At 37.8% G+C, this 23,982-nt stretch overlaps 1 pseudogene; it reads left to right on the top strand.

The window, feature by feature from the left end:
• The first annotated feature begins 544 nt into the window (after positions 1-544).
• LOC133754068 (SRSF protein kinase 2-like) lies at positions 545-2,598 on the top strand (annotated as a pseudogene).
• Positions 2,599-23,982: the final 21,384 nt, after the last annotated feature.

Raw genomic sequence — 23,982 nt, 5'->3', positions numbered from 1 at the left:
GTGGTGTTTAAAGTTATATTGTCAGATAATAATCAATTGTGACATCATAAAATTCCTTTTGATTTATAATCACCTGGGATATCATTAACCACCATTGTCATAAGTTTATCACTGTGATAACATCAATTGTGAATTCATAAAATCTATGAGGTAAGAAATTTATCATTGGACATCATACTTCATTATATCATAGACCACCAGTGTATATCATAATCAATTGTGAATCATATACCAGCAGTATGATGTAATAATCAATTGTGATGTTAGGAAACCTTTATGCTGCCATACAAATATTCTGATCTCATAAAGTCCTATAATGATGTTATAAACTAACCATTGTTCTGTCATAATGAACTATAGTTATAAAACTATTATGACAGCATAAACCAACAATTCTGAAATCACAGTCAATTGTGGTGACATAACCAATTGTGATATCATAGATTTCCATTGTGATTTCATAAAGCCACCATTATGATTTTGTAATCAAATGCACTGACGTGAAAAGAATTGAGAGTGCTGGAGCAGGGCAGCAGTGGTGGCCATGGTGGTGATGGCGGTGGAGGCATTGTTCAGCCTCCTCCACTGGCAGAGTGAGTGGCCTGGCTTGGCTTGGCTTCGCTTCGCTTGGCTCACCTCAGCTCCTGCATGACCTCCGTAGCTGCCACAACCATGAAGCCTGCCACCCCACTTGCACCATGTAGCAGTGAATTCTAGGAAAGTGCTAGCCACTCAGGCCTGAAAATGGAAACCAAAAAGAGAGAAACATCCAAAAAAGCTGGAGCATCAGCAGACAGCTCCTTTATTTCCTTGACCACTGCCACCACCACCACCTTCGCCACCTCTGCAAGACCCCACACCCACAAAGCCAGAGGAAGGGCTCAAATGATGAGGAGCAAGAGGACCCTGCAGACTACTGCAAAGGTGCCTATCATCCAGTGAAAATTGGAGACCTCTTCAATGGCTGTTATGTTATTAGGAAGCCTGGAGGGAGGCACTTCTCTGCTGTCTGGCTGCATTGGGAAAAGATCTGTTGCTATGAATCTTGTAAAAGTGCCCAAGATTATATAGAAACAGCCTTGGATGAAATAAAATTCTGCAAGTGTGTTCAAGAAAGTGATCCCAGTGATCCACAGATATGGTAGTCCAGCTGATCGACAACTTCAAGATTTCAGACATGAATGGAATACATGTCTACACAGTATCTGAAGTGCTTGGCCTCCATCTCCTCCAATGGATCATCAAGTCCAACTATCAAGGCCTCCCAGTGTGCTGTGTGAAGAGTATCATTTGACAGGTCCTTCAAGGGTTAGTTTATCTGCACAGTAAATGCAAGATCATTCAGAGTGACATAAAGCCAGAAAACATTCTAATGTGTGTGGATGATTCCTATGTGAGAAGAATGGCTTCCAATTCCACTGAATGGCAGAAAGCAGGTGCTCCTCCTCCTACAGGGTCTGCAGTAAGTACATCTCCACAGCAGAAGCCTATAGGAAAAATGACTAAAAACAAAAAGAAAAAGCTGAAAGAGAAGCAGGAGAGGCAGGCAATATTATTGGAGAAACCCCTGCAAGAGATAAAAGAACTGGAGTGCAGAGCTGAAAGGAAAATAATAGAAGAAAACATCACCTCAGCTGTATCTTCCAATGAGCAAGATAATGAATACTGCCCAGAAGTGCAACTAAAAGTGGCAGAATTGGAGGAGGCTGCCGAGGAGGAGACCGCAAAGGACAGTGGTGAAGCTGAGGACCAAGGTGAGAAAGAAGACGCCAAGAAAGGAAACATTGAGAAAGATGAATATGTCCAACAGGAACTTGCAAACCTAGATCCCACATGGATAGAATCCTGAAAACCAACTGTATAGAGAATGGACCCTTCTCACTGGAGCAGCAGCTAGAGGAGGAGGAAAATGATGAAGATGACTGCCCAAATCTCAATGAGTATAACCCTGATGGGCCAAATGCAGAAAGTGATCACACATGGAGCAGCTCCTATGAACAGTTCAATGGTAAATTGCCAAATGGAACATAAAATTCCTGAGTCACAGCTTCTGGAGTTTCCTACTTCCCTGTTCTCAGGGCCCTAAGAACCTGTGCCCTCAGCTCTGTCCTGTCAGAGGTATCACCACTGACCAAGCAAGAGGAAAGCAGTCCACCCCATGACAGAAACAGGACTGTTTTGGCCTCCAGTACTGGGGATTTGCCAAAAACAAAAACAGGCAGCTGACTTGTTGGTGAACCTCTGGATCCTTGAAAAGCAGATAAAATTATAGTAAAAATTGTTAATCTGGGAGATGCTTGTTGGGTATGCAAACACTTAGTAGAAGACATCCAGACATGGTAGTATAGGTCCATAGAGGTTTTGATAGGCACAGATTACATAACACTTGCTGACATTTGGAGTAAGGTGTGCATGGAGAACTGTGGCACTTCACCAAGCTGAAGCCCTGGAGCCTGTTTGGTGTACTTGTGGAAAGGTATGGCTACTTCCATGAAGATGCTGCACAGTTCCATTTTCCTGACCCCAAAGTTAAAAATGGTTCCAGAAAAGCAAGCCTCTGCTGGAGAATGCCTTTGGCATCTGTGGTTGAATTCTTAGCAAATTCTACAAATATAGCATTCTGTGCTAGCAAATGCTTTCCAGTACATTGGAGCTAAAAGATGACTCTCATTATTTAACAGGATTGCAAGTGGGCTGACTTCATCCTCAGACCTTTATTTTGCTTTGAGGTACTGTTGTTTGAGATTTTTCTTTTTGTGCACTGTGGTCCTGAGTAAGGGTAGTCTTTTTGTCTTCAGCCAAGTTGTTCACTGCCCACTCTCTTCTGGTCTCTAAGCATTGTTTCCTATGCTGTGTGACATTCAGGTGTAATTTATCTGAATAAAAAATACTTTCCATTTGTGTTTTGGCAGGTTTTGTAACTATGAAGAAATATTTTAGCTGAGTACTCTATAACTTACAATCATAAGATATTATCGGGGGCTGGCGCCGTGGCTCACTGGGTTAATCCTCTGCCTGTGGTGCTGGCATCCTAAATGGGTGCTGGGTTCTAGTCCTGGTTGCTCCTCTTCCAGTCCAGCTCTGCTGTGGCAGTGGAGGATGGCCTAAGTGCTTGGGCCCCTGCACCTGCATGGGAGACCAGGAAGAGGCACCTGGCTCCTGGCTTTGGATTAGCACAACTCTGACCATTGCAGTCATTTGGGGAATAAACCAATAGAGGGAAGACCCTTCTCTCTGTCTATCTCTCTCACTGTCTATAACTCTACTTGTCAAATAATAAAAAAAAAAGATATTATCAAGTTGGAACCAAGAAATAGCAAGGAAATGTACAATTTTGCCTTCTGGCAAAGGGACATCATTCCTCTATTATAGTGTATGTAAATGCACTCTGTAAATGTTAATTTTCACTAGAAATGGGATGGAGACTCAAATGCAGCAAAGCTACCAACTCTTGAATGCTTTATAGCCTGAGTTGCATGTAGCAGATTTAACTGCTCCAAGGCATTGTGCAGACTTTTCATTCCATAACAGTCCTTTTATATTGGACTTGAAATGAAGTGGCTCTGGGTTACAAGATGCCATTCCCCATATGGCACTTTAAAGACATGCTTCTCATTCCAAAATATGCATTATGATTTAGCAGTCCCATTCCTATTTTTTTTGCATATTTCTAAAAGTACTTTTAAAGGAAAAGGGTGATTTCCCTTTAAAAATGTGATGGCTGGGTACCATGTGGTGAAGCCTCCTCCAAACAGTTAACTAAAATACATAGATTAAATTGGACAAGAGAGAAAAAAGGATTGATAGTTAAAAATTAACTGTGATAATATAAAAGACATGGTGACAGCATAATCTAAATTTCTATAACATAACATATTGTGACATAGTAAAAAAATACTTTGATGTCATAATTAATTCAGATGTGATAAACCACCACTGTGGTATTATATTCCTAGCATTGAGCTTTCATTTTCAGTTGTGAAGTTATAAATCAAATGTTGTCCCACAAACCTATCAATTTGATGTCATAATCAATTATGATATCATAAACGGCCAATAGGATGCTAACATCATTATAAAAACCAGTGTGGTTACATAAACCAAATTATGACATAAAAACTTTGTGATATAATAAAGCTACCATTATGACATCACAATCAATTATGATGTCACAAAATCATTGTGATGCCATAAAACAGTACTGTGGCCTCATATGTAAATTGTAACATCAAATCAATCATGGACTCATCAAAATTGTTACACCATAATCTACTATGATGTTATAAATCACCATTGTGATTTTATAGTTAATTTTTGTGTCATAAAATCATTTTGATATCATACAGCAACCATAGTTACAATCAATTTTCATTTTATAAACTACCATTGGTTTTAAGATAAAATCAACTTTGACATCATAAAATAATTGTTATCTTAAAGTCTATTGTGATGTCATAAAAATCTAGTGTGATATCATAAAACTACCATTGTTACATCATAATAATTTGTGATGCAAGAATGCTTTTGATGTCATAATTTATTGGGATATAACAAACTGCCATTGTGATATCATAAGCCTAACATTGTAATGTCATAGTCAATTGTGATGTAATAAACACCATTGTTAAGTCAAAATCTACTGTGATGGCATAAATGATCATGGTGACTACAAAATCAATTGTGAAATGAAAAAAAATCAGTGTATCATAAACCACAATTTGTAGTAGATTTGTAAGTCAAAATTGTAATAGCATAAACCACAATTATGTTATGTTCTATTGTGATATCATGAAATCCATTGTGATTTTATAAACAAGTATTATGACATAAAATCAAGTCATCATTCTTACTTATTAATCAATTGTGAGGTTGAAAAATCAACTGAGATGTGATAAACCATGATTGTATTAGAAAACTATCATTGTGATTTCATGAGCACTTGTGAAATAAAAAACTATGAAATTATAAACAAGGGTTATGGAGTCATAATGAATTGTAATGTCATAAGTCATCATTGTGGTTACAAAACAATGCCTAGAAGACTACTATTGTGATGTCATAATCAGTAGCAAAATTGTAAAAATCATTGTGGTGTCATAAACCTATCATTGTGGTATAGTAATAAATTGTGATGTTATGAATAACTTTTATGGTGTCATAATAATCTTTGTGATGTTATAAAACTACCTCTGTGGCTGATGCCACAGCTCACTAGGCTAATCCTCCAGCTGCGGCACTGGCACCCTGGGTTCTAGTCCCAGTTGTGGCACCGGATTCTGTCCTGGTTGCTCCTCTTCCAGTCCAGCTCTCTGCTGTGGCCCTGGAGTGCAGTGGAGGATGGCCTAGGTCCTTGGGCCCTGCACCTGCATGGGAGACCAGTAGGAGGTACCTGGCTTCTGGCTTTGGATTAGTGCAGTGTGCCAGCCACAATGTACCAGCCGTAGCGACCACTTAGGGGGTGAACCAGTGGAAAAAGGAAGACCTTTCTCTCTTTCTCTCTCTCTCACTGGTTAACTCTGCGATTCAAAATAAATAAATAAATAAATAAATAAATAAATAAATAAATAAATAAATAAAACTACCTCTGTGAAGTCACTGAACCAGTTGGGACATTGTAAACTTACATCGTGATATCATAATCAATGGTAATGTTATGAACCTCCATGCAATGTCAAAATCTATGATGATGTGAAAACTATTCTTATGTCATAAACCAGTGTTCTGATGTCACAAATATTCTGATGGCATAATAAATTTTCATTCACCATCATCCTCATGTTGTAGTCAATTCTGATGTCATAAAATGATTGAGACGTATATTTTTGTGACATGTAAAATCTGTGATTTTATAAAATTACCATTGCTATGTTACAATCAATTGTGACATCATCAAAATCATAGTGATATAATCAATCAGGATTTGATAAATCACCATTGTGACATCATAATCCAACCACTGTGATGTTATTATCAATTGCAAAGTCATAAAAGCCATTGTGATGCCATAAGTCCAATGTTGTAACACCAGAATCAATTGAAATGTCATAGGCCATTGTGGTGGTACTGCAATTGGTAGTGATGTCATAAAACAATTATGTCATAGATCAGTATTGAGCTGACATTAAAATGCCTTATACTGCAATAAACCTACCACTGTGATGTCATAATAATACTTATGATTACATATGCCAATAATTCCTGTATCATAAACCTGCCATTATGACATTATGATCAATTGTGATGTCATAAACAACACTCGTGTGGCCATAATGATGACTGTGATCTCACAAAACTACCCTTGTAGTCTCATAATCAATTGTGAACTTGTTGAAATAACTGGGACATCATAAACTTACCATTTTGACATCATAATTAATTGTGATCTCATAAAGTAATTATTATGATGTCATATTCAATTATGAATTAACAAAACCATTGTGATGTCATAAATGTATAATATATCTTAGTCAATTACTATGTCATAAACCACCATTGTGATGGCATAAACCACAATATTAAAGTTATAAAAAATTCTGATATTATGAAAACTATTTTCATGTCATATACTAATATTGTCCTGCCATAAATATATAGAGACCAATCATAATGTGGTCATGATGAAATGAATATCATTCTGATATCATAAAACTATCATCATGAGGTAATAATCAATTGGGATGTCATAAATGACCACTGGGTGGACATACATGAATTTATATTGAGATGTTACCATCAACTGTGAAATCATAAACCAATATTTTGATATCCTAAACTTCCATTATAATGTCATAAAACTACCAATATGATGATATAATAAACTATGACATAATTAAAACCATTTTGATGTCAACAGATATCAGTCACGTCATAAAAAACCATGTTATAAATGAGAAACCTATCATTATATCATAATCAATTGTGATTTCATTAAATCCCTTGCAATTTTCTAATCAACTAGGATGTGAGAATCCATCATTGTTATATCATATATCTATCATTGTGATGTCATAATCAACTCATAAAGACTATTGTGATGTTATACATCTACCAATCTGAAATCATAATCAGTTTGTGTTGCCATAACCCACCATTGTGATATCATAAGCAATTATTATGCCATATAAACCATTGGGATCTTGTATCACTTCTGATGTCACAATTGATGATTATCATGTTATAACCAATTAGATGTCATAAAATAAATTGTGATGGAATAAACCAATATTGTGATGACATAGCATACTATTGTTGTCATAAAGCTACCATTGTTATGTTATAATCAATTGTGATGTCATAAAATCTCTTTTGTTTGCATAATCAACTGAGATATAAAAAACAATCATTGTGATGTCATAACCCAACCATTTGATGCTATAAACAATATGTAGTCTTTTTTAAATTTAAGTGATACAAGTTTCATATATTTCATGTATGCAGTTTTAGGAACAAAATGGAGCTTTCTCTCCTTGCTTCACATACACCCTTCTCGGATTCCCATTCTTAATTTTGATGATGATCTATTATCAATTTACTTAGTGATCTTATAATTAGCCCTACTCTATGTAGAAGATTTCAGCAAACAACTTGAAGAGAAAGAAAGCAAAACTGAAGATTGTTCATCAATGGAAGAAACAAGGGCTACAAACAATCATCCATTCTCCACATGGCTGTCTTGCTTGAATACGTTATGTTTCAGGTATTCTGTCAGTTGTATCAGATCAGGGAAATCATATGGTATTTTTTGGGGAGCGGGGCTTGCACATTTAACTAAGTAAAATGGTATAGAGTGGTGATCATCTTGTTGCAAAATAAAGGATTTCATTTTTTTATTTGCTTTTACAGCTGAGTAGTACTCCATAGTGCATATATACAATAATTTCTTTATTCAGTGCCTAGCTGATGGACATCTGGGTTGATTCCACATCTTTTTTTTTGACAGGCAGAGTGGATAGTGAGAGAGAGAGACAGAGAGAAAGGTCTTCCTTTTTGCTGTTGGTTCACCCTCCAATGGCCGCTGCAGACGGCGCATCTCGCTGATCCGAAGCCAGGAGCCAGGTGCTTCTCCTGGTCTCCCATGCAGTGCAGGGCCCAAACACTTGGGCCATCCTCCACTGCCTTCCTGGGCCATAGCAGAGAGCTGGCCTGGAAGAGGGCCAACCAGAATAGAATCCGGCGCCCCAATCGGGACTAGAACCCTGTGTGCCAATGCCGCAAGGTGGAGGATTAGCCTGTTAAGCCACGGGGCTGGCCTGATTCCACATCTTAACTATTGTGAACTGAGCTGCAATGAACCTGGGGGTACAGGTATCTCTTTCATGTACTAATCTTTTGGTTTGGTTAAATTGCCATGCGTGGAATGGCAGGATAATATGGAAGGTCTATACTCAGGTTTCTGAGTTATCTCCATACTGTCTTCCACAGTGGTTGTACCAGTTTACATCCCATGAGCAGTGGATCAGAGTACCTTTTTTGTCACATCCTTGCCAGCATTTGTTGATTATTGTTTTCTGTATGAGAGCCATTCTAACTGGAGTGAGATGAATCTGATTGTGGTTTTGATTTGCATTTCCCTGAAGGCTGTGAACCGGGGCTTTTTCCCAAGTGTCTGTTTCCCATCTAAATTTCCTCTCTTGAAAAACACTTGTGTATGTTCCTTGCCCATTTCTTTATTGGATTGTTTATTTGTGTTGTTTTTGAATTCCTTGAGCTCTTTATATATTCTGGATGTTAACCCTTTATCACTTGCACAGTTTGCAAATATTTCCTCCCATTTTGTCAATTGCCTCTTCATTTTGCTGAGTGCTTCTTTGCAGGGCAGAAGCTTTTCAGCTTGATTAATCCCATTTGTTCATTTTGGTTTTGATTACCTGTGCATCTGGGATTGATCCAAGAAGTCTTTGCCTATTCTAATGATTTGCAGAGTTTCCTCACTGTTCAATAAAAATTTGAGGATATTGGGTCATAGATTTAATTCCTCTATCCATTTTAGTGGATTTTTGTGTAGGGTGTAAAGTAGGGTCCAATTTCCTACTTCTATAATCAGAGGCCCAATTTTTCGAGCATCATTTGTTAAAGAGACTATCCCTGTACATGGATTCATTTTTGCTATTTTATTAAACATAATAATATCAGAGCTTTCTGTAGACACATTGATTGAATTTGGGAGTTTCTATTCTGTTCCATTAATTTATATGTCTGTTTTTATGCCAGTACCAGGCTATTTTGATTATCCTGTAGTTTGTCTTGAAATCCAGGATTGTGATGCCTCTAGCTTTGTTTTTGTTGTATAAGATTGCTTTAGCTGTCCAGGGTCTCTTGTGTTTCCATATGAATTCTAGCATCATTTTTTTCTGGATCTGAAAAGAATGTCATTGAAATTTTGATTGATATCGTATTGAAACTCTAAATTGATTTTGTAAGTATGGATATTTTGGTGATGTTGATTCTTCCAATTCATTAATGTGGAAGATTTTTTTCATTTTTAATGTATTCTTCTGTTTCTTTCTTTATTGTTATATAATTTTCATCACAGTAATCTTTGAATTCTTTAGTTAACTTTATTCCAAGATATTTGATGAATTTGTTTCTTTTTTGGTGCTACTGTGAATGGTACTGATCTTAAAAATTCTTTTTCAGCCATAGAATTGTCTGTGCATACAAAGGCTCTTGATTTTTCTTTGTTGTTTTATATAGTGCCACTTTACCAACTCTGTTATGAGTTCTAATAGTTGCTCATTGGAGTTTTTTGGATCTCTTATGTATAAGATCATGTCATCTGCAAATAAGGATAATTTGATTTCCTTTTTTGCGAATTTCCACCCCTTTGATTTTGTTCTTGCCTAATGGCTTTAATTAAAACTTCCAGAATTATATTGAATAACAATAGTGAGAATGAACATCTTTTTTGGTTTTCATATTTTAGTAGGGGTGTTGACAGCTTTTCTCTATTCAGTAGGATGCTTACCGTGCATTTGTCTTATATTGCTTTGATTGTGCTGAAAAAATGTTCCTTCCATATGCATTTTCCTTGAGGTTTTCATCATAAAAGGATGTTGTATTTTGGGGCCATTGTTGTGGTGCAGATGGTTAAAGATCTGGCCTGAAGCACTGGCATCGCATATGGGTGCTGGTTCAAGACTTGGCTGCTCCACTTCTGATCCAGTTCTCTGCTTTGGCCTGGGAGAGCAGTGGAAGATGGCCCAAGTCCTTGGGCCCCTGCTCTCATGTAAGAGACCTGGAAGAAGCTCCTGCCTCCTGGTTTTGGATTTGCACAGCACTGGCCATTGCAGCCATCTAGGGAGTGAACCATCAGATGGAAGACCTCGTCTTCTATAAAGCTGGATGAGTGGCTCCATTTTTCTGAGTCCTCTGGCTGCATGTTAGCACATTAGCACTCACCATGCAAGTTCAAGCCATTACCATTCTCAGATGAGGCTTCCCAGGCAGTTTTCTCTCCACTTTTCCACCAAGTGTTTACCACCTACACTATTCTCCTCACTGTTTTTTTCTGGCCCTGCAAAGCATGTCACTCCCTAATCAGCTATAATATATACTTGTATTATCATAAAGCTACCATTGTTATGTCATAATCAATTGTGATGTCATAAACATCCTTGTGATGACATAATCAACTAGGATATCACAATCATTGTGATGTCATAATCCAACAGTTGATGTTATCATCAATGTGATGTCTTAAAAGTTATTGTAGTGTTATGAAACTATCATTGTAACATTATAATCAATTCTTACATCACTGACATATTGTGATGTTATAAAGCTACCATTTTGATGTCATAGTCAGTATTGAACTCATAGAAACCATTGTGATGTCACAAATCTATCTTTAAGTAGTTATAATAAATTGTGATGTTATAAACCACCATTGTGATATGGTATTAAGTGCAGAATTAAGTACATCTATGTGGACAAATTTTGGGAAGCAAGAAACACAGCCAGAGCTGTGCGTGAAAAGCAGAAATTTGACATGATCAAAGACAAATTTTTAAAGTCATGGCACATATTGATAAACAATAGAGACATGAACAGTATACTCCCCTTAAGAGCTGATGTATAGAAAAGATAACTGGTCTTTCTCTTGATGAGGTCTTCAACAAAGGAAGAACAGTGACTGTGTCATTTACATTTTTACCTCCATCATGCTTCATTTTGTGTTCTTTTGGTTTTCATGTTTTATTTTTAAATAGCATATTACATAAATATTGCAGATTTTATTACAACATTTCCTAATAAAACCATTTGATTTAAGATATTTTTGAAAATGTTTGCATTAATGATTACTCATGGCATGAATTTTCAGGATATGAGAAAATATATTTTGGGAAATTACCTGAACAAATAAAGGTTTTGATATAAATTCAGTTCATTGTACTACATGCTAATACTGACACAATGCATGAAATTTTGAAGAGGGTCTAATTGATAAGTGCTGACAATATAGCCTCCAAGAGATAGTTTTCTCTTTTACTCCATTCTAGAGAAGTTAAGACTCAAGTCAGGCACTGAGTTACTTGAAGCAAAATGAAATATTTTACTTCAGTGAAATCACTCCAGAGTCACGAAATACTAGACAATTGCTTTAAGTATTCATTTGACTCATTGAGACTGACCTGAAGCTTCAAGTGTTTCTGTTAGCATTTTATTAGTACCTCAAAGATTTTCAAAGTACTCATGAGATTGTTTAAATTTCTGTAGAAACACTGTAGTTCTGTAAGCACAAACTCTTACAGCAGATAGTTGTTTCACAGCATCCTTTTCAGGATAAATGTTTTAAAAAGATTAAGTTCCCTAAGCTTTGTGGCAGTGTAGCACAGTGAGCACACCTATTACTTTCCCATTTTCCTGCTATTATTCTCCGTGATATGAAGCAACAGGAACAGAAAGATCAAAGTTAAGGTTATTTTCTATTTCAGTCTCAGATTTTGTTTTTCGGAGACAATGGAAGGATTATAATGTGAATTGGGGTTTTTAGGCAATAAACCAAAACTAAATGTTTCAGTTAAGACATAACAAAAGTATTATAAATAAGAGCTTACTGTTTGTAAAAGTATCTTTTTAAATATTTCTTTCACACAAGAAAGAAATAGTGTGGCTGCTAAATCAAGTTACACTGTTTATTATGATTATTTTTGATTGTTTAAACAGCTATGACTTAAATGTAAAAGTATTCTGGAGGGACTGGTGCTGTCGTGTAGCAGGTAGAGCTGCTGCCTGTAGTGCCAGCATCCCATATGGGTGCTGGTCCAAGTCCTGGCTGCTTCACTTCTGATCCAACTCTCTGCTGTCACCTGGAAAAGCAGTGGAGGATGGCCCCCGCATCTGTGTGGGAGACGTGGAGCAAGGTAATGGCTCTGGGTTCAGATCTGCACATCTCCAGTCATTGCGGACAATTGGGTACTGAACCAGCAGATGGAAGTCCTCTATCACTCTGCCTCTCCTCTCTCTGTGTAACTGTGACTTTCAGATAAATAAAATAAATCTTTAAAAAATATTATTGAAAACAGGCTTAAGTTTTCAACTTATTTCAGACCTACTATAGCACAATTTGCCTATCTAATGTAGTTTTTTGCAGATCAATTCAAATGCTGAAACTTTTGCTTATCTCACACTGGTAAAATGTGCATGTATTCATTTTATTCTTTGAGTTGAAATGTTTGTATGATGTTAAATGGAATATAAGTTTACACATGGACAAAATAAAATAAAATATAGATGTTGCTGAGAAGGGAATCAGCAAACAGATCACTAATGCCAAAGCAATGGGCAGACAGAAAGGGACTAAGATGGAGAGTTGAGCTGAATATGGATTTTTAAAGCATGACACATAATGCTCAAATGCTTCAAACTAAGGTTTTAAATAATGGCTAGTGGTCATGTTTTTATTGGGAATACATTACTCTGAAATGGATATTTACAGATGGAGTGTGGTGAATAATAAAACAAGAGTGGAAAATAAGGGCAATATAGGCCTCAACTAAAGAAATATATCCAGAAATATTTAGAGTCAAAATTGTGAATACCTGCTGTAGAATGATTTTTATTAAAGTGTACATAAGGAGAATAAACTTGAAAGTAAATTTTGTCCCAAAATGATTTTTAAAAAATCCCACGACTGACATATTATGAAGCCATGCAGAGGTGCTCTACAGTTGGGTTCTCAATTCTTCTATAAATCTTCAGTTGTTATTGTTGTTTTCTCGTATATTTAGCTAATAAACACACAGTTGTAATATTCAAATTTTCTTAAGTGTCAAGCCCATCTGTCCAAATGTTGTGCATGTTATCTGATTTTGGTCATGCTTTTGGCATACAAATAGATACTTTTAGACTTTCAAAATGCTGTAACTTAGATAAGTCTTCATAATGAAGGTCATGTTGTCAGAATTGTAAACTAAAATGTTTGAAAATAAGTTTTCATTTCACTTCAACAAGTTTCCCCTTTGGTGCTCAGTTAGTTGTCACTGATCAGGGAAAACAAATGATATTTGTCTCTTTGGGACTGGCTTAATTCACTCAGCATGATGTTTTCCAGATTGCTTCATCTTGTTGCAAATGACTGGGTTTCATTGTTTATGACTGCTGTATAGTATTCTATGGAGTACATGTCCCATAATTTCTTTATCCAGTCTACTGTTGATGGGCATTTGGGTTGGTTCCAGGTCTTAGCTATTGTAAATTGAGCTGCAATAAACATTAATGTGCAGATGGCTTTTTTTGTTTCCCAATTTAATTTACTTTGGGTAAATTCCAAGGAGTGGGATGGCTGGGTTGAATGGTAGGGTTATGTTCAGGTTTCTGAGGAATCTCCAGACTGTCTTCCATAGTGGCTTAACCAGTTTGCATTCCCACCAACAGTGGGTTAGTGTCCCTTTTTCCCCACATCCTCTCTAGCATCTATTGTTGGTAGGTTTCTGAATGTGAGCCATTCTAACTGGGGTGAGGTGAAACCGCATTGTGGTTTTGATTTGCATTTCCCTGATGGCTAGTGATCATGAACATTTTTTCTGTTGGCCATTGGATTTCTTCTTTTGAAAAGTGTCTATTGAGGTCCTTGACCCATCTCTTAAGTGGGTTGTTTGTTTTGTTGTTGTGGATTTTCTTGATTTCTTTGTAGATTCTGGTTATCAACCCTTTATCTGCGGCATAGTTTCCAAATAATTTTTCCCATTCTTTTTTTTTCCTATATAAACACACAAATTTAAAGTTTTAATGGAACATGAACAAATTGTAAGTACATGTGTTAGCTACTTTTCTTCAACATTATGGTAGTAAATGTTGTTTATTTAGTAAAAACATACAGAATGTATAAACCTTTAACCACATGTAATGTTGAATAACAGGTCAACATTCTGTTTGGTTTCCTATTCACTTTCCTAACTATTTCTTTTGCAGTACAGAAACTTCTCAATTTGATGCAATCTCAAATGTTAATTTTGGTTTTGACTGACTGTGCTTCTGCGGTCTTTTCCAAGAAGTCTTTGCCTGTACCTATATCTTGCAGGGTTTCTCCAGTGCTCTCTAATAATTTGATGGTTTCGGGTATAGATTTAAGTCTTTAATCCATGTTGAGTGAATTTTTGTGTAAGGTGTAAGGTAGGGGTATTGTTTCATGTTTCTGCATGTGGAAATCCAGCACCATTTATTGAATAGACTATCCTTATTCTAGGGATTGGTTTTGGATCTTTGATCAAATATAAGTTGGCTGTAGATGTTTGAATTGATTTCTGGTGTTTCTATTCTGTTCCATTAGTCTATCCATCTGTTTCTGTACCAGTACCACTATAAGAAACAATGTCCTGATCAGCTCTTGTCCTGACTGTTGATGTACAATATAATACTTTATCCTTTTTAGTATTTGTTGTTGTTGTTGTTGTTCTAGTACTAGTGGTTGAGCTCTGTAATTAACACACAATTATTCTTAGGTGTTTAAACTTTACCTGAAAAGTGATCCCTGTGAAATATAAGAGTGGGAAAAAGATGCCTAGCTTTCTTTTCCTCCTGGTTTGTGTTAAAGCAGACCAGAGGATGCAAGTCAAGGAAGTGCCCATGTCCCATATCTAAACTTCGGTGGCCTGAACTACAAGTCTATAGTCACAGGCATGTTCTGTAGTAGTTTTTCTAAGGTAGACAATGCCCATGAGGAAAATTATATTCTCACTTTAAAACTTTCTTTCCCTTTGGTCTGAAAGGGAGGTAAGAAAAGCTAGGCATCAGAAGCAATGGGTGGCAGGCCTATTAATGGCTGATCTGTACAGTGATCTGCCCTCAAGGAGACCCAACAGGCCAGTCCACTGCAGTGGCTTTCAAAGTGGTAAGCCTGGGCTTCAGCAGAAGTCAGCTTGTGAAGAGCCCTGGCAGCTCTGCCAAGAGTTGGATCACTGGAAATGGACCTGCCCTGGAGTCGAAGGATGCCCAAGTCAGAGCCACAGATCTTACTGATGTGAATGGAAGGGGAGAGGGAGCAGGAAAGGGGAGGTTTGTGGGTGGGAGGGAAAGTATGGAGGGGGGAGACATTGTAATCCATAAGCTGTACTTTGGAAATTTATATTCATTAAATAAAAGTATAAAAAAAGAAAAAAAAGAAAACAACTTTTCAATTATTAGCTAGTAAACAATATAATTCTTAGTATATGCTTTTCATCAGAAAAGCTGTCCCATGTCTTCTCTTTCTCAACATACAATTGATACATGGCTCATAGTATTTTAGATATCCTATACTTATCATTCACCCATTTTCTCATTTTATGTGAATTTTATTGTTTATTATTACTTTGATTGGCTCAGGAATCTTTACCATATAATTCATCTTTAAATGATGGCTTTTTAAAAAAATAAATAAAATTCATTTTTTACCTTTCATTTAATGAATATTAATTTCCAAAGTACATCTTATGGATTACAATGGCTTCCCCTCCCCCCCATAATTTCCCTCCCACCTGCAACCCTCCCCTTTCCTGCTCCCTCTCCCCTTCCATTCACATCAAGTTTCATTTTCAATTCTCTTTATATACAGAAAATCAGTTTAGTATATGTAAAGTAAAGATTTCAACAATTTGCCCTCACATAGCAACACAAAGTGAAAAATATGGTTTGAGTACTAATTATAGCATTAAATAACAGTGTACAGCACATTAATGACAGAGATCCTACATGATATTTTATAAAATTGATTAATATTTTATGTGATTTCCAATTTAACCCCAAGTTTTTTTTTCATGTTCAATTATCTTTACATACAGAAGATTGATTCAGTACATACTAAGTAAAGATTTCATCAGTTTGCACCCACACAGAAACACAAAGTGTAAAAATACTGTTTCAGTACTAGTTATAGCATCACTTCACATTAGACAACACATTAAGGAGAGATCCCACATGCGATGTAAGTACACAGTGACTTCTGTTGCTGACTTAACAATTTGACACTCCTGTTCATGGCGTCAGTAATCTCCCTAGGCTCTAGTCATGAGTTGCCAGGGCTATGGAAGCCTTTAGGGTTTGCCGACTTTCATCTTATTCCGACAGGGTCATAGTCAAAGTGGATATTCTCTCCTCCCTTTGGAGAAAGGTACCTCCATCTTTGATGTCCCTGTTCTTTCCACTGGGATCACACTCGCTGAGTGTGATATTTTTCTTCTTCTTTTTTTTTCCAGAGTGTCTTGGCTTTCCATGCCTAAAATACTCTCATAGGCTCTTCAGCCAGATCCGAATGCCTTAAGGGCTGATTCTGAGGCCAGAGTGCTGTTTAGGACATCTGCCATTCTATGAGTCTGCTCTGTCTCCCACTTCCCATGTTGGATCGTTCTCTCCCTTTTTGATTTTATCAGTTTGTATTAGCAGACATTAGTCTTGTTTGTGTGATCTCTTTGACTCTTAGATCTATCAGTGTCATCAATTGTGAACTGAAATTGATCACATGGACTAGTGAGATGGCATTGGTACATGCCACCTTGATGGGATTGTATTTAAATTCAAATGTACTCAAAGCAGTGTGTTTGTTTTAGATATGAGCTTGAATGCAACTTTTAATGAATATGTCACTTTAAACTTATTAACATGAGACTTCCTTTCTTAAATGAACCAATATCTTCATTGTACACATTTTATGCATTAAATAACCATGAAAAATTTAACTCAATAATAATAGCCTTATATAAAGCAATCATGTCCATGAAATAATAGGATAATTCTAGATCTATGCAGCTTCAAAGGTAAAATAATGCTATGAGACAGAAAATGGATATATAACAAACATATTTTCCCTTATGAGCAAAATTATAATATGTAAGATTTTTAAGGGCAAGTGGATAAAAACATTAAATATACATGCAAATTTAAAAATAATTTCATAATCAGAGATATCTTTATTTTCTAGTATCCACAAACCTTATATAGGCTTCAAAATGATCAACCTAATTTCTCATCTCAGAATCTCAAGAGTTCAAGTTATGTTCAGGGGACCAGGAGGCTACCATTGCTAAATGTTCTCTGCATATTTACGGTATTTCTCTTGAAAATGCCTAGCAGAGTGTTTCACAGACATGATTTTCATAACACCATTAACTCTATTCTTTAATGGATTTTTCTAATTGTTATTGAAATGCACAAATATATATGGTTGCATTTAACAGATTCAGTTCTAATATTTACAAATACATTGTGTTTTTTATTAATTAGTTTTTAAGGAATTCAAATTATATATGTACAACTTTGGGAATATAGTTGTTCTTCCCTCAACATCTGCCCCTCCCATCCACACTCCCATCTCTCCTCCTCTTTGTCCACTTCCCAGTCCCTTTATCCATTAAGGATTATTTTCAGTTAACATTGTACACAGAAGATCAACTCTATACTAAATAAAGATTTCAATAATTTGCACAGAAACACCCACACATACATGCACACAAACACACACAAACTGAAAACAAGTATCCCAGTCAACTCTTTGAAGACAGAGGTCCTGCATGAAGTTAGTGCTCAGTGACTCTTGCTGTTAATCTAACAAGTAACATTCTTATGCATGATGTGATTGACCATCTGAGGCTCTTGACATGAGCTGCTTAGGCTATGGAAGCCTTTTGAATCCACAAATACCACCAGTATTTAGACAAGGCCATAACAAATTGGAAGTTCTCTCTTCCCTTTAGAGAAAAGTACATCCTTCTTTGATGGCTACTTCTTTCCATTTAGATCTCACTCACAGAGATCCTTCATGTAGAATATTTTTTGCCACAGGGCCTTAGCTTTCCATGCCTGAAAGGCTCTCACAGGCTCTCCGCCAGACCAGGAAGACTTACTGGCTGATTCTGAGGTCAGAGTGTTACTTAAAGCAATTGTCATTCTATGAATCTGCTAACTGGACGTTTTCCCATGTTGGAGCATTCCCTCACTTTCAATTCTATTCTAATTTTAAAACTGAGTCTAGAGTCTGTCCCATGTAGATGTTTGAGGTATGCATCATGGCTCATTATTTGAGGCAGTGGGAGCCAGAGCCTGAGCCTGAGCATGAGCTGGAGGACAAGCCAAAGTTGGGATGAGCAGAACTTGCTCTGACTTAGTGGCAGCCAAGCAGCCATATAACAGTGTGCAAGCCTGGACCCAGCATGAGCCATCACCATGGCCAGCACTGAGGGTGATGGCTATGAGTTGTAGCTGGACCAGAAATGTGTAGTGGGTTGGCCTACGAGCAAGCTTGATCTGACCTCTTTCAGAGAACACAATTCTCCCATCTCCATTAGTGGGCAGCATTGTGTGCAAGGGTCCTCTGGAGCTGCAGTTGGTCATGATGGGGTGGGGCAAGGGTTACTGCCAAGATTAAGGCTGAGGAGGATGTGGTGGTTCAGCTTGGGAACAAGACCTTACGCCATATGGGAACAGAACACCTCATTTTGCATTTTCAAAACATCTTTGACATACCCAAATGGAGGTCTCTTTTTCACCTCATACTATGAACTCTGTTTAACTTTTTCAGGCAGTTTGAGTTGCTCCTCACTCTCCAATTAATTTCCAACTATGCATTAATGAGATCTTATCATGAGATAGGCTATCATTCTTCTACCCATAATTCATTATAAAAATTAATCATAAATTTGGAATTAGGCATAAAAAGCAGTTTCTTTAAGCCATTGAATTTAAGATTTTTAAAATGCTAAGATATATTTTCTTTATTCATGTTATTGTGCAGGCCAAATTTTCTTTCTTTCTTTCTTTCTTTCTTTCTTTCTTTCTTTCTTTCTTTCTTTCTTTCTTTCTTTCTTTCTTTCTTTCTTTTTTCCTTCCTTCCTTCCTTCCTTCCTTCCTTCCTTCCTTCCTTCCTTCCTTCCTTCCTTCCTTCCTTTCTTTCTTTTTTTTTGGAAGGCAGAGTGGACAGTGAGAGAGAGAGACAGAGAGAAAGGTCTTACTTTGCCATTGGATCACCCTCTAATGGCTGCCACAACTGGCGTGCTGCAGCCAGTGCACCATGCTGATCCGATGGCTGGAGCCAGGTTCTTCTCCTGGTCTCCCATGGGGTGCAGAGCCCAAGCACTTGGGCCACCCTCCACTGCACTCCTGGGCCACAGCAGAGAGCTGGCCTGGAAGATGGGCAACCGGGACAGGATCGGTGCCCTGACCGGGACTAGAACCTGGTGTGCCATTGCCGCAAGGTGGAGGATTAGCCTATTGAGCTGCGGCACCAGCCATGCAGGCCAAATTTTGCCATAATCCCAGTTTCATGAAACTCCCCTCTTGTATCCTGATCCCTCACATATACATCAAAAATTCTGGCCCTACCTGAATAAACATCTTATGAAGTCAACAGATGTTAGAGCAATTTTGTTCCTGATAACAGGAATAATGTAGCTTCCTAAGGAATTGAGAAGCCAGCTCAGTCCTGATAGGTTTTCTCTATCTGTGACAATCTGTTACTTGAAACAATTCTCACTCATTGCCTACTGTACTAATACAGACAGTATTGAGGAATAAAAAGGACCTATTGAAATGCAATAATGATTGTGGTGAATTAGAATATGTGTACATTATAAAAGGAATAGCAGCTAACCAGCTACAGTCAATTGTTTCCCTGTGGTTATGTATCCAGCATGGTCAGACCCCAGTCACTTTCAAAGATGTGTTCATTAGAAATGCAGTTATGGATTTAGAAGGAGAAACAGGGGAATAAAAATTTCTATCCACCAATTCTCTCCACAAATGTCCCTAATAGTCTGGGCAGGGCCTGGCCAATGCCAGGAACACAGAACTCCATTTGGGTCTCTCACTTGGATGGCAGTGACCCAAGTACATGGTTTTCCATTGCTGCCTCCCAGGGTGCACACTAGTAGGAAGCTGGATAAGAAGTAGAAGCGGGCTGATGCCATGGTTCACTTGGTTAATCCTCTGCCTGAGGTGCCAGCACCCCATATGGGTGCGGGGTTCTAGTCCCAGTGGCTCCTCTTCCAGTCCAGCTCTCTGCTGTGGCCCAAGAAGGCATTGGAGGATGGCCCAAGTGCTTGGGCCCCTGCACCTGCATGGGAGACTGGGAGGAAGCACCTGGCTCCTGGCTTCAGATCAGTGTAGCTACGGCCATAGCAGCCAGTTGGAAGGTGAACCAATGGAAAGAAGAACTCTCTCTCTCTCTCTCTCTCTCTCTCTCTCTCTCTCTCTCTCTCTCTAACTGTCTAACTCTATCTGTTAAATAAAAAAAATAGAGGCAAGATTCCAAACCAAGCACTCTGAGATGGGATGTGGATGTCTCAGGTAACCACTTAACCCACCATCACAAAATCCAACCCAAGACCCAATTTCTGAAATCTGCAATTTAATATGAAAGGTCCAATTTTTTAATTTGCAGGCAAAACTCAATATTTTTGCAAGACAAATAAAATATTTATGGCTCATGGCTCTAGTATTTTCCTTATTACTGTTTTATTTAATAAAAGACTCAGCTGGGGCCAGCGCCATGGCTCACTAAGCTAGTCCTCTGCCTGCGGTGCTGGCACTCTGGGTTCTAGTCCCAGTTGGGGTGCCAATTCTGTCCCAGTTGATCCTCTTCCAGTCCAGCTCCCTGCTGTGGCCTGGGAAGGCAGTGGAGGATGGGCCCTGCACCCACATGGGAGACCAGGAGGAAGCACCTGGCTCCTGGCTTTGGATTGGCGCAGCATGCCGGCCATAGTGGCCAGTTGGGGGGTGAATCAATGGAAGGAAGACCTTTCTCTCTGTCTCTCTCTTTCACTGTCTAACTCTGCCTGTCAAAAAAAAACTCAGCTGGGTATATGCACAAAAGAAATGAATAATTATATTACACAGATACTTCAACTCCAATATTTATTGTAGTGCTGTTCACAATAGCATGATACAGAATAAGCCAAGATGTTTATCACAAGATGCTTAAAGAAAATGTAGTATATATTCACAATGGAATATTTTCAGCCATAAAAAGAATGAAATTGTGTAATTTTCAACAAAATGGATGGGTTTGGAGAACATGATGTCAATTGAAATATGCACACCCCACAAAGATAAACACTATGCTTTCTTCTGCATGTGTTGAAGCTAAAAAAGTCATTCTGAACATAAAATAGTGATGACTATAGGATGGTAAGTGTGTAGGAGGTAAGAGGGAGGTTGAATAATGGGTACCAAATCAGCGTTTGGAAGAAGTTCCTAATGTTACACAACACAGTGGAGTGACTTTAGTTCACAATAACCTACTAGATATTATCTGAGCAAGCAGGAGAGTTTCAATAAGCTTCAATCTTCAAGTAAAGGAAAAGAAAATGTTCATGACCTGATTTTACCAATGCAAATGGTATACCTTTGCTGAAATATCACATTACACATCATAAATGTGTAGTTACTATTGAAGTCATTTTAATGTTTAAATACTATCTTGATGTGTCCAATTATTCTGCCATGCCCAATAAATATGTACAATTACAACAATTTTAAGAAAATATTATTCTAAAACCATTTTTACAGATATTTATTTATTTATTTATTTATTTAAGAGGTAGAGTTACAGAAGGGTGAGGGAGAAACAGAGAGAAAGGTCTTAAATCCACTGGTTCACTCCCCTAATGGCTGCAATGGACAGAGATGGACCAATTCAAACCCAGGAGTCAGGGGCTTCTTTGGGATCTCCCACATTAGTGCAGCCATGGGGAAACATTTGCATCATCTTCTACTGCTTTCCCAGGCATAACAGAGAGCTGGATCAGAGAACAGCAGCCAGAACATGAAACAGCACCCACATGGGATGCCGGCGCCAGAGGAGCAGGCTTAGCCTATTATACCACAGCACTGGCCCTTCCAGAAGCATTTTTAAAAGGACTTTCCATTTGAGTAATTAGCCAAAATAAGATAAAATTTAAGAAACAGGCATTTGTCCTAGCAGTTGATGTGCCTGCATTCCATGGTGGGATGCTAAGTTTGATTCCTAACTCTAGCCCCTGATTTCAGATTCCTGCTAAGGTGCACTCTGAGAAGCAGCAAGTGATGACTCAAGTAGGGTACCTGGATTGACTTCTCATCAGGAACCCGCCTCACTTGAGTTATTGTAGGCATTTGAAGAGACAATATGTGTGTGTGGGATGTCTCTCTTTTTGTATCTATCAGTTTGTCTTTTCTCTCCCTCTTGGACAAAAAAATAATTGATGAAATGCTAAGATTTACTGTGGTACCACAATAAAACCTTTGTGCTGATATTTTTCGATGCACAGATTTTTTTAAATGAAAATAATTGAAGGAATTATATAGAAACTAATTTGTCTAGATAAAATAAAAAACTGTATGATAAAAATCATACAAGACTACAAAAGAAATATTAAAGCATTTCTATACCCAAAACATATGAAAAGGTTACAAATGATAATACTTTCAGGATAAACACTTTTTCTATCAATTATCACATGGGTTGGGATGCTTGAGTTCCATCAGAGTGCCTGGATTTGAGTCCCAGCTCCACTTTGAACTATAGATTCCTGCTCATGTGTGCCATGGGAAGTGGCAGGAGATGGCTCAAAATCTGGATTGCTGCACCAAGTAGGAGACCTGGATTGTGTTCTGAGCTCCCAGTTTAGTCCTGGTCCAGTTCTGACCACTGTGGGCATTTTGTAAGAGAACCAGCAGATGGTGCTCTTTCTGATTATCTGTATCTGTCTCTCAAAATATCAATTTAAAAATAATATGACCATTGACCTATTAAAACAATAGGCCTTTTCTAACCAAATTATTTGATATAGAATTAGATACACTTAAAATTCAGTTGTGAATGATTATTCTAGAATATTTATTGTATCAAGTATATTTAATCACATTATTACACCACATATTAGAAACACAAGAAACATGTGCAGACTAATTCATTTCTCTATTTTTTAAAAAGAGGTCTTTGTGTAGATCCTGATTTATGGAGGGGCATACCCAAGCATCACTGGATCCATTATCGATGGAGAAAGTCATGGAATGCTGCATGGAAGAGAGCCCATCTGAATTCAAGGAAACAACACCCACTGAGGGGCTGTGATGATCGCCTTCCCATCCACCAATGGGGTCTTCTAACACCCTTTATAGGAGTTTCGTGGGGACCTGATAAAGGACTTGTTGCACCTTCCCCTCCTCTTTCTTCCTTCTCCCCACTCCCTGTCCTTACTTCCTCCCTTTTGTGGTGATCCTTTGTGGCTAACCAGACCCTTCTTAATTACTTGCAGTGCAAATGGCAAAGCACATGAGCTGCATAGTGAAGATGTGAAACAAATAAGAGGAAAATTTTCTGAGACTTCAAAGATTTCCCTATACTTCTGCCAGCTGCCTTCTATTTCCACCCCTCAGTGGTAAATTCCCTCATTAATTGGATAAAACACTGAATCCCAAATTGGCCCAGCGTGCTGTCTCTGTGTAAGAACAGATTGTTGCCAACCTCTTTACTTCCCAAAAGGCAACTTGTCTCTGTTGAGGTCAGTTTCCATCTCCTTTTTCTGTCTCTAC

This window comes from Lepus europaeus, chromosome Y (genome assembly GCF_033115175.1).
Source record: "Lepus europaeus isolate LE1 chromosome Y, mLepTim1.pri, whole genome shotgun sequence".
Classification (NCBI taxonomy): Eukaryota; Metazoa; Chordata; class Mammalia; order Lagomorpha; family Leporidae; genus Lepus; species Lepus europaeus.
The sequence above is the reverse complement of the archived record's forward strand: the minus strand, read 5'-3'. Positions and strand labels throughout refer to the sequence as shown.